Below are 13,087 nucleotides of genomic sequence, written 5' to 3' on the forward strand. Positions count from 1 at the left end.
CGATAGATAAATGGATAAAGCAGATGTGGTATAAATATACAATGGAATATTACTCAGCCATAAAAAAGAATGAAATCTTGCCATCTGTGACAATATGGACGGAAGTAGAAGATATTACGTTAAGTGAAATAAGTTCAGGTTTTTCTGTAACTAGTAAACAAACACAAAGTTAATTGCTAAACATAGGGATTTCCAGTTCTAATTATAACAATAAATAGTAACATTATATCTATTCCAGTATAAAATTGTATATAAAGTAATCATTGCATTTGGCTGTTCTCCCTGAAAAAGAGAATAGCCAGCCATACTATTTGAACTCAGCATTAGACATTTTGCCATTTCACTGAACACACAAAAAGGCTGATTCAGTGAATGAAGATAGGATGGCACAGTTCACACCTGCCTCAGTGAGTCTGTTATAAGCACTTTCCTAATGCAGGTGGGGGTGGGAATCTCTAACTATAATTACATTAAGTTGCTTGAAGATAGAGGCCATATTTTACTCGTGATCTTCCTTGTGCTTGGAAGTGTCTTAAAAATGAAATTTCAATATTTGTTTAATTGAATTGCATGGCTCTAAATGTTGTTTAGCAGAGTATGTAGCAGTAGAAATAAAAATATGGGGATTCAACTAGGAAATCAGGGTTTGAACAGAAAAACAAATATAACATTCATATTATCAGCATCTCTTTAAAGAGGACAACCCATCAATTCAGACTCTTCTCATTAAAACCAGGGTGAGACCAACTAGTGGTATTAAATTTTTTTAATGACTTATTTTAGTACATTCCATTCTTTCATGGGTCTCAGTTAGTGTATGATTTCCCTTAAGTGTCATTAAATCGCTGATTTTAAAATCTTCTATCAACTGTTGATATCACTAGGATTAGTAATTTGGATTCCATGTTCTGAGAAACATGTTCCAGGAAAAGTAAATAGCATCTGCTGCTAAATATCTTGTGTTGTTCCAAAGCTCTAAGATACAGATTATGGTTAAGGAAGCTAGATCTGCCGCCAGGTCACCTAGTTTTGGATCCAAACTCTCTGTCGCTACATGATCCTGGCCAAGTTATCTGTAAAATGGCATTGACATTTTTAGGAGTGAGATAAAGGACACTTGGCATTTAAAGGTCTTAGAACTCTATCTGCCATTCAATAAGTATCCCATGAACATTAAAGTTATTTTATTCCTGTTTTTGAAAAAGCAATGTTTTCCTTGTAGTTTTACTCAAATCACATCAATTCCCAAGACATTTCCATATCGCATTAATCATCTTTATAGTATTAATGCAACCAACCAAGGAAAAGATAAGATATGTACATATTTCCTTCTTCCATTGTTTTAATCCCTGTGTACTAATCTTTACCAACTGCCACTAAAAGATGACAAAAATCTTATGTTAATTCTGAAATTAAATGAAAGGAATTAATTTAAGGAGTAATGTGTATAGATTATTTGAACTGAAAAAGTTAAGCTTTCCACTTTCTATTTTAGTGAATTTAAGCTTCACAAACGCAAATAATTCTACATAACGTGCTTTGAGAAAAAGACGTGGACAGCAGCCCCACCTCCTGGGCAGCATGTGACACTTGCAACATTAGTCCCTGGGACATAAGCATGGACAAGAAACTAATCCTGGCAAATGAACAATCATTTGTTCCCACTCAGTTTTTAAACAACATCCCTGTTCATCTACAAAAACCACATGACTTCTGATGTTTCTGCCAAGTATTCACCTGCCTTTGAAACGTCCTAACAAATACTTCTATTGCATCCAAATCCCATGAAGCATCTCATTACTGAAATGTTTGTAGGCATAAAAGAAATACTGGCAGCATGTGAAGTAGTACAAATGCCCTCTCTATTGTAGGTAATTCCCACATTGCTGTTTTCACCAGTTATTCACCATCAGGGGCTTATGGGATGACAGAACTCACATGCAAGGTCTTTAAAAAGCTGTCTTGCAAATGAATTAATATTTTTCATTTTATGATCGTAATTGGTGACCAGCTGCAGTGAATCAGAAAACATGTTAGTGTCCTTTCAACCTAACAATCTTTTGTCTGCTTAACAAACGGCAGGTTGAAGGCTATAAAAGCAAATCAGAAATAAGATGTCAATTATATCCTATCAGCACACAGATAAATGCACAAATATTTTGCTTGGCTTTTTCCATAGATTAACTAAAACATATTTACCAGAGTTTGGAACTGAGAAAGAGAGCACAAGTTGTTTTCTCAATACCCTGATAGAGAGACAAGGACATATCTTTTGCTTCTAAGACTTGCAAAAAAGAACTGAAGTATAAGTTTCTAAGAAAAAAGATAAAGCTAGGGTACATTTAATAGTTTTTTTTTAATCTTGTTGAGAGAAATAACATCAGGCATCACTGTGCTTGTATCTACGGGTTGGGGGGTGTGGGGTAGTAACTCTTCAGCCTTAGTAAAAAACAGAGTTATTTTAATTTCCATCTAAGTAAATACTAAGATATTATATAAGAATAAACTCTACAAAGATAGATGATAAATAGATGGATGGATAGATAGATACATAGATGTTACAGTATCATCTTTAATACTCAGTTTCCCTGAAAGTAGGTATGATATAAATGAAAACTTCAAAGTTTCAATAATGATTTTTAAACCATTTTTCTGAATGGAAGAAGAGCTGAGAGTAATCCAAAATGTCTGGAGGACACTAGTTCCTAAACCAATCTCACACGTTCCCTCTGGGTTTAATTCATAAATAAGCCTTCCACAAAATTAGAAAAATTGTTTGAACACTAGAGATGTGGATTTACAAACTGCATTTACAAGATATTTATAGAACATACTTTCAAAGCATCATTTCATGATGTATCATGTGACGCATTAGGAACCAAGTACAAACAATGTGGGAGATCACAGCCCCTGTAGTACCTGGCCTTATGTTGTCATAAAAGCTCTTTTCACCAGACCACATAAACTTCCAGAGAAATATATCTGAACTGTTATTTTTAAAAAGAGATATTAATAAAACAGTCTTATTCTATTTTTGAAGTATTGAACACTAGCAAAGTTATCTCTCCTTGTCTGACACTGCATTGAATACTGTGCATTTACATGCAGTTTAGACCACAAAGACATACAAAAATCTGTTATTACTCTAGAATAGTAAACTCATGATATTTTGAATTACTGATATTATTGAACATTTGTTGATTTTCATTATGCTTGGAGCATTTTGCTATTATTTCAGAAGGAATAAAACATGTCCCCTTGAATCAAAGGGCTAGTAATTGAGACAGGTCATTAAAAAAAAAAAAGAGCGAAAAATAATGAAGAGATCACTGTTAAAATAAATGTTTTTCCTCCATATAAGGAGCTCAGCTCTATTAAGGATACCTAAAAACAGAGTTTGCATATACCTCTTCAAGGAAAATTTGATCTGTGATCCACTGAGCAACCTGGATTCATTTTCAGATAAATTCAATTCATGTTCATAGGCAGAAATTTTTGTTATGATCATATCCAGCACGTGAACATATAATTTTTTCTGCTTAGTCACACCCCTGACTTTAAACTCTACTTGCTTTGTTTGCTTAAAAAAAAAAGACCTCATGTTGTTTCAGTCTTCGACATTAAAAAAAAAAAAAGGCATGAAATTGAGCTGTGGACTTCCTAGATAAAATTTAAAACCTAAAATTCTACCCAGATTTATAATCAGGAATTTACTCTTAGCTCTGTTTTAAACTTCATAACTTATTTTAAAATCTAAATTTTGACTGCTCTTTCCTCTATATGTCTTATAAAAAATAGCCTTTGTCCAAAAGCAATAAATTCCGATATGACCCTAGGCTGAAAATGTGAGGAAATATGGAGGCACTGTTTTGTCATAGAACAGCAAAGAGGCTAATGTGAAAGGATTTACATAAGGAGGTGAGTGAAAATGCCAGCATCATGCAGTCTCATTATCATTGTATTCTTTCCAATCCACAAAGAAACCAAGCCAACAAAAACTAGAAGATCCAGGAATGGGGACAGATTTTTCCCCTTGTTGCTCATTAAACAACACATACCAGTTTCCTATGATATTTTGGAAGCAATAACAAAGTTTACGTTTTTGTTAGCTAAAATAGTTTGTCAAAAGCAGTCACTGGTTCATCCAACCCAGCAGGAATTGTAAAAGTCATTTGCCTTCGGCAGTTGTGTTGAAGTAATCACAATATGTTCATGCATCTGTAAGAACTGCTCCAGCCTGCCTATAATCCAGACTTTAGAATTAGATCAATGAGAGGCTGTGTTTCCAAATATACTGAAAAAGTAAAGTTTTCTATAGCGGCTGTAGTGCACCCATTGTGTTTGCTGGTTTGGATATATTAATTTGTAGAATAAATATTTATAATTTACCCCCAAATCAGAACAAAATAGTCTGTACTTCAGTTTATATCTAATACTGTCTTAGTTGTATTGCATACTATTGCTGTCAGTTTATCATTAGTCCCTCAAATTGGTATGTTTCAGTGAGCATGGTAAAGTCAATAATTATTTGCAGTAACAGAGTTAAAGTACTTTCATGTGTCTTTTAGTGTTTCAATGTGCCAAGGAAATCCAGTGAGGATAGGAATAATCAGTTAGATGAATCTGAGACCAACAAAATATCAACAGATGTAAACTACTAAAAGTGCTCATACCTGAGGAAAATGATCCAACTAATATATGAATTGGGACACATGCTGTAATAATAAAAGCAACAATAACCCCAAAAATGGTGCTTTTAATGTTCTGAGCCCTATGCTAAGTTCTTTGCATATATATATTTTTTTTTTTACTTTTTTTTTTTTTTTTTTTTGCGGTACGCGGGCCTCTCCCTGCTGTGGCCTCTCCCGCCGCGGAGCACAGGCTCCGGACGCGCAGGCTCAGCGGCCATGGCTCACGGGCCCAGCCGCTCCGCAGCATGTGGGATCCTCCCGGACCGGGGCACGAACCCATGTCCCCTGCACCGGTAGGTGGACTCTCAACCACTGCACCACCAGGGAAGGCCTCTTTGCATATTTTGACTCATTTACTCCTTAAATAACCAGTGCGGAGGGTGATATTCTTGTCCCTCATTTTAAAGAAGAGGAAACTGAGGTCCAAAGGGATTAATCACTTGCCCAAGTTTACACAACTAGTAAGTAGCAAAGCTGATATTCAAATCCGAGCAACCTGACCACATAGTTCATGTTCTTAAGCTACTGCACTAAAGTGCTAATGACAGTGCACAGGTTGGAGCCAAGGAAGAGACTGGCTGAAGAAAAACAACTGGTTGGTTTGTATGTGTGTAAAGAAAGAAGCCCAGTTTCCAGCCCTTAGGTTCCTCAATGCCTGGCAGGAGCTGAGGAAAGCAGCAGTCCAGCCTTCCTCTATCTCTCCTTTAATTCCTCCAAGTTTATACAAGTCATAGGTCCTCTGTACTGCAGACTGAGACATGTGAAGGACAGAGTCATCCATCTATAGAACTAATTTCTTCTGTGACCTCTCAAAATGTTTGAAAATATGCAGGTGTGTATGTCTGACAATGGTGCAACGTAATGTGGTATCTTGCATGGCCTCTTCTGCCTGTCTCTGCTCTGGCTTTGCATAATTGGGCTTCAATTTTGGGGACCCAACTTATTTAACAAAAGTTCCTTATCAGGTGTTAAAATAAAATTCCTTTCCTTAATAGATGGGATGACATCACTTGATTTGAATTTTTACTCAGGCAAGGAAAAAGCCAACTTTGAAAGGTTTTAGACATTCAATGCTGCCTATTTCTACTAATGGTCTTACAATTCTTTGGAAAGGCATAATTATAGGCTAGCATAAACACAATTTAATTTCCTCAAGAAGGACTTACTGTGTAACTTTCTATTACAAATTTCACTTCAGAGTGTCCAGCTAAGGGCGAGGATTATAAAGACTATGATTAAGAAAGTAAAAAAAGAAAACTCATAAATTAAACATGACTAGTTTATATTCTTAATACTCAGACCCTTCATTTTCACTTCTAAGCCATATTACTACCGATAAATATTTGTAGGTAAAGTAGGGATAATAATATGAATAATTTCAAAAAAATAAATCACAAACAAAAGAAAAAAAGAATCTCCTCAGAATAAATGCTTTAATTCTCAATTAATTATAAATATACACTGGAGGCCATTTCCCCCATACAGCCTAATCCTAGAACTGGTCTTTTTCCCAGTGTAAATATACTAATATAATACATATTTAATTATCTTAGTGCCTTTTGCCAGTTTTTCTTAGTAATTTCATAAGACAGCATTTCTAAAAGCTGAGGACATAGCTACACTGAAAACAAAGACTATTTTCCAGTTTTGGAATAAATATTACAAATCTTACATACAGACCCAGAAGTTACTTTGACTCTTTTTTGTTTGAAAACAGGAGAATAGCTCTGAGAATAGAAAATGCTGTAGGAATTTCAAAAGGCGCCAGGAGTTTTCTATGTCTTCTAAATTCCTTGAACAAGTATTGTACTAACTATACCATTGATTTATCAGTTAATTATAAACTCATTTTTGAAAGCTATTTCACTGACCTATCTAAAATATGAGGCCATTAAACTACTCAGGGGATAAGTTATTAGCAATGTGTGATTTCCTAAGCATCTAACACTCTGTGTCTATACTCTGTACTTGATAGGCTGGCTGCAAACGTTTGTTGATTGCTCAGATGCGCTATTTAAAGAATATTTTTGCAAGATATTCATAAGGCATTGAGTTACAAGACGGTGGTTAGTTTTTTTTATTACTTTTTTTTTATTACTTCCATGATTCAACAATCATCAGTGAAGAGCTACACTGTTAAAGAATGATTCCTGGGCCATGACACAAACCTTAACAAATTTAAAAGAATAGAAATCGTATAGTGTAACGTCAGCAAAATGGCAGTACAGGAATTTCTAGCACCTGCCCCCTCCCAGAAACGTCAATTTGAAAAATTATTCATGCACAAAACTACTTTCACAAGAGCTAAGGACTCCAGACAAGGAATTTCAGCACCTCAGTGAAACATAAAAATAAGAAAAGATGCAATGATGAGGGTAGGAAAGATAGATTCACATTACCTGCATCATCCCTCCTCAAACCCTAGGCAGCCCAGCATGAAAAGAGACACCCTCCCCCTTGGAGAAGGAGAGTGAAGTGAGTGCCCAAATTTACTGCAGACCCCAGTGCTGGCCTGCCCAGCACCAGGCCAACTCCTGAAGCCTGTGATATGGTGGTATATTAATTGAAACTCTAGTATAAAAGTTAAAGGACCAAAGTATTACATATAGCTACAGCTACAAAACTTTGTTAATGAATGTATAATATAAAAAGAAATAAATTGTGACACAAATACGTAAGAATACGGGGGGAGTACAAGGGTAGAATATTTGTATGTAGTCAAAGTTAAGTTGTTATCAGACTGTTATATCTTTAAGATATTTTTATGTAAACTTCATGGTAAACACAAAACAAAAATCTATAGTAGATTCACTAAAGATAAGAGAATCAAGCATATAACTAAGGAAAATCATCAATTCACAAAGAAAGCAAAAAAGGAAGAAAGAAAACTATAAAACAGAAAGAAAACAATAAGATGGCATTAGTTAGTACTTCTCTATCAATAATTACCTTAACATAAAGGAATCAAATTCTCCAATCAAAAGGCATAGAGTGGATGAATGGATTGAAAAACAAGACACAACAGCTGCCTACAAAAGGCTCACTTCAGCTTTAAGGACACATATAGGTTCAAAACTAAGGGCTAGAAAAAGCTATTCCATGCAAATGGAAACCAAAAAAGAGCAGAAGTAGCTATACTAATATCACACAAAATAGAATTTAAATAAAGATTGTAACAAAAGACAAAGAAGATCCCTATATAATGATAAAGGGGTCAATTCAGCAATAAGAAATAACAATCATAAATATATATGCACCCAACATTGGAGCACCTAAGTGTATTAATAAAATAGTAACATATATGGAGGGAGAAATAAATGACAATGCAGTAATAGTAGAAAACTTCAATACCCTACTTTCAACAATGGGAAGATCATCCAGACAAGAAACCAATAAGGAAATACTGGACTTGAACTATACCTTAGACCAAATAGACCTAATAGACAGGAAAAATTTTAAATGTTTAGAACTAAATGAAAATGAAAACACGACTTATCAAAATTTATGAAATGCAGAGAAAGCAGTGATTAGATAGAAATTCATAGAAGTGAATGCATATATCAGAAATGAAGAAAATATCTAAAATCAATAAACTAAGCTTCTATCTTAGGAAAGTATAAAAAGAAAACTAAATCCAAACTAAGCAGAAGAAAAGAAATAATAAAAATAAGAGCAGAAATCAGTGAAGTTGAAAGCAGGAATCAAAAGAGAACATCAAGGAAACTAAGAGCTGGTTCTTTGAAAAAAATCAATAAAACTGATAATCCTCTAGCTAAACTAACTAGGAAAAAAAGAGAGAAGACACAAATTACTAATATCAGAAACGAAAGAGGGGACATCACTACAGATCCTATGGACGTTAAACAAATAGTCAAGAAACGTTATGATCAACTCTATGCTCATAAATTTGACAACTTAGATGAAATGGACAAATTCTTTGAAAAAAACTATTTGTCAAAACTCACACAAGGAGAACTAGACAATCTGAATCGCTTTCTATCTATTAAGGAAATTAAATCACAATTAATAAACTTCCCAAACAGAAAGCCCCAGGCCCAGAGGGTTCACTGGTCAATTCTACCAAACATTTAAAGAAGAAATCATACTGATTCTCTAGTCTCTTTCAGAATATAGCAGCAGAAAGAATACTTCCCAACTCAATTCACGAGGCCAATTATCATACTAACACCAAAACAGACAAAGATACTAGAAGAAAGTACAGACCAATACTTCTCATGACGCAAAAATCCTCAACAAAATATTAGAAAAAACCCTGAAAAAGTATAAAAAGAATTATATATCACAACCAGTATGATTTCTCCCAGCTATGCAAGGCTTGCTCAAATTAGAAATATTAATAATAATGTAATCTATCATGTCATCAGGTTAAATGAGATCTATCATGTGATGATATTAATAGATGCAGAAAAAGTATTTGACAAATTCAACACCCATTTGTGATAAAAAAAAAAAAATCAGTAAACTAGGAATAGGGGAGAACTTCCTCAACTTGATAAAGAATATCCACAAAGAACCTATAGATACCATCATACTTAATGGGGAGAAATTAAAAGTTTACTCACTAAGATAAAAAACAAGCAAGGATGTTCCTCTCACCACTCCTTTTCAACATTGTCCTAGAAGTCCTTGTTAATTCAATGAGGAAAGGAAAGGAAACAAAAGGTATACAGACTGGGAAGGAAGACATACAACTGTCTGTTCTCAGATGACATGATTGTCTATGGAGAAAATCCAAAAGATTCAACAAAAAATCTTCTAGAACTAATAAGTGATTTTAGCAAGTTTGCGGGATACAAAGTTAATATGCAAAAATCAATTGCTTCTCTTTATATCAACAATGAACAAGAGAAATTTGAAAATTAAAATGTAATATCATTTACATTTGCATTCCCCAAAATGAAATACTTAGATGTAAATCTAAAAAGATATTTACAAGATATAATGAGGAAAACTACAAAACTCTGATGAATGAAATCAAAGAAAAACTAAATAAATGGAGAGATATTCCATATGGATGGAGAGGAAGATTCAGTACGGTGAAGATGTCAGTTCTTCCCAACTCGATCTATAGAATCAATGTGATTACAATAAGAAGCCCAGCAAGTTATTTTATGGGCTATTGGCAAACTGATTCTAAAGTTTACATGGAGAAGCAGAAGTCCCAGAATAGCCAACACAATACTGAAGAACAAAGTTGGAGGACTGATGCTACTCAACTTCAAGAGTTATTACAAAGCTACCATAATCAAGACAGTGTGTTATTGTCTAAAGAAGAGAAAAATAGGTCAATGGAATAAAACAGACAGCCCCAAAACAGACTCTCATAAATAAAGTCAACTGGTATTTGACAAAGGAGTAAAAGCAATATGATGGAGCAAAAACAGTCTCTTCAATAAATGGTGCTGAAACAACTGCACATCCACATGGAAAAGAAAAAGAATCTAAATACAGACCTTATACCCCTTACAAAAAGCAACACAAAATGCATCATAGACCTAAATGTAAAATGCAAAACTATAAAACTCCTAGAAGATTACAGGAGAAAATCTAAATGGCCTTGGGTATGGCAATGACTTTTTAGATATAAAACCAAAAATGAGATCCATGAAAGAAATAACTGACAGGCTGGACTTCATTAAAATTTAAAAGTCTGTGAAGGACACTATCAAAAGAATTAGGAGAAAAGCCACTGACCATAAATATTTGCAAAGATACATCTGATAAAGAACTGTTACCCCAAATATACAAAGAACTCTTAAAACTCAACAACAACAACAAAAAAAACCCGATTAAAAAATAGGTCAATGATCTTACCAGAAACCTCACCTAAGAAGATATTCAGATTGCAAATGAAAATATTCAGATTCCACATCGTATGTCATCAGGGAAATGCAAATTAAAACAACGAGATGACATTACACACCTATTAGAATGACCAAAATCTGGAACACTGACCTCACACTGTAGAGATGAAGCGGAGAAGCAGGAACTCTCATATGTTGCTGGTGGGAATGCAGAATGGCACAGCCATTTTAGAAGATAGTTTGGCAGTTACTTACAAAACTAAACCTATTCTTTCCATATTACTTAGCCATCATGGTCCTTGGTATTTACTCAAGCAGTTGAAAACTTATGTCCACACAAAAACCTGAAGGGGGATGTTTAAAGCAGCTTTATTCATAATTGTCAAAATCTGGAACACACCAGGATGTCCTCCAATAGGTGAATGGATAAACTGTGGTATATCCAGACAATGGAATATTATTCAGCACTAAAAAGAAATAAGCTATCAAGTCATGAAAAGATAGGGAGGAAACCTAAATGCATATTTCTAAGTGAAAGAAGCCAGTATGAAAAGGCTGTATGATTCCAACTATATGACATTCTAAAAAAGGCAAAACTACAGAGACACTAAAAAGATCAGTGGTTGCCAGGAGTGGGAGTGGGGGAGAGATGAATAGGCAGAGTGGAGTTTTAGGGCAGTGAAAATACTCTGTATGATATTATAATGATGGATATATGTCATTATCCATTTGTCAAACCCATAGAATGTACAATAAACAAGAGTGAAACTTAAGGAAAATTATTGCCTTTGAGTGATAATATGTCAGTGTAGGTTCACTCTTCATAAAACTGTACCATTCTGGTGAGTGATGTTGAGAATAGGGGACGCAACACATCGGGGAGGCAAAGGGTTTGTGGGAAAGCTCTATAACTCCTCTCATTTTTGTTTTTAATCTAAAACTGCTCTGAAAAATAAAGTCTTGAAAAAAGGCAGGATAACACAGTTACATACAGACACATTTAGGTTTGTTAAATCACATTTCATATAACTTAATAGTAGTTAATAAATATTTTTGTACTCTCCCTCACTGACTGTGGCTAAAAGAGCTTTGGGACCCTGTAGCTGGCTGATGCTCTTGGAGCTGCCGGAGGTTTGCTACCTAAGATTCTCAGAGCATACATTCTGCAAACATGGGGATATTTCTGTTGTAACTGGGTTAAGTCTTCCAAGAAATAAATGAGGCGATTTATTTGTTGTTGCTGTTAAAGCAGTTGTTGGCAAAACCCATGTGATGAGTCTTAAACTTTATTTTGGTGGCCAATCACAATTCCAAAACTCTCCTCTTTAATGAAATCTAATTTTTAGTTATAATGAAGTTTCATGCTTATTATTGTAAACATGGAATTTACAGATAAATTTCCTAAGCAACAAAAATGTCTTTGATTTCAAAATTAACCCATTGTCTTCATGGGCTTAACCAGTTGATCAAGAGTGGGGTCCAGGCTGCAATTTTTGCAGCCACCTTTTAAAAAAAAAAAAAGTTAATGATGACACAATGGAGAGTACTGTATTGTGTTATCATTAGCCTCTACATTATGCATGCATTTAGAAGCTTACCTGAAATCTGCCTTTTATAAAGGAATAGTATGGATAAGTTGAACTGTACATTTTTTAAACTTGATTGCCATTAAAGGAGAAATTATAAGGTTGCAACAATAAAAAAAAAGTTAACAAACCACATCACATCTGAAGTTATTGCAAGGAAGTATTCCCTTTAAAAAGAAAAACAAGCCAGTAGTCCTTCATACCCTGTTGGCAGCTGGTCCTTGTCATTTCAATAGATAGCACAGCCTTCAATGAAACATACATGTGGAGGAGGGTGTTCTGTCATCTGTGCGGGCTGTAATCGCTGGTCATCTGTTTAAATACGCAGTGGTATTTCCAATGTAATTAAATTTCTAACCGTATGTCCAAACTTTGTCTATGTATTGGCATGTATAATGAATTATGATTTATAATCGTTAAAAGCGATTAATTTGAAATCTGTGGGGCAAGTCTTCACCATCTTGACTACACCATGAGATTCATTTCTTTTAGAAATTATTTGAACTATATTAATTGAACTTGAGTTTAAATATTATGAAATTGATACTGTTACAGAAGGAAAACTGAAGCTTCAAATAATATTTATGCTGGGCTCTTTTTATATTCTCTGAAAAAGCAGTTATTTATATCAAGAACAATTAAAATAATAAATTCATATGAATAAAAGGAAAGTTTCTAGATGCTATGTAGTGTTTTGGGCAGACATTTCTAATTATACAGTAAGAAGGATACAAAATATTTCTTAGTTACTGTTGAGAACTGGACACAATTGAAAGTTTAGCTTGAGCTATTAGGGCACATTTTAAAGTGCAACTAAAAATGAAAAGGCAGTTAATTTTTCTAAATTAACAACTTTTAACCTTTTTAATCTCATAGGTTATGGTGCTGGCAGCACCCTGTTATATGAAAATCTGAACTTATAACATACTTTGAGTAACCCATATCTATAGTGAATAGCATTGCTATTCACTGTCATGCTTCAGTA

The sequence above is a fragment of the Orcinus orca genome, chromosome 21 (assembly GCF_937001465.1).
Source record: "Orcinus orca chromosome 21, mOrcOrc1.1, whole genome shotgun sequence".
Classification (NCBI taxonomy): Eukaryota; Metazoa; Chordata; class Mammalia; order Artiodactyla; family Delphinidae; genus Orcinus; species Orcinus orca.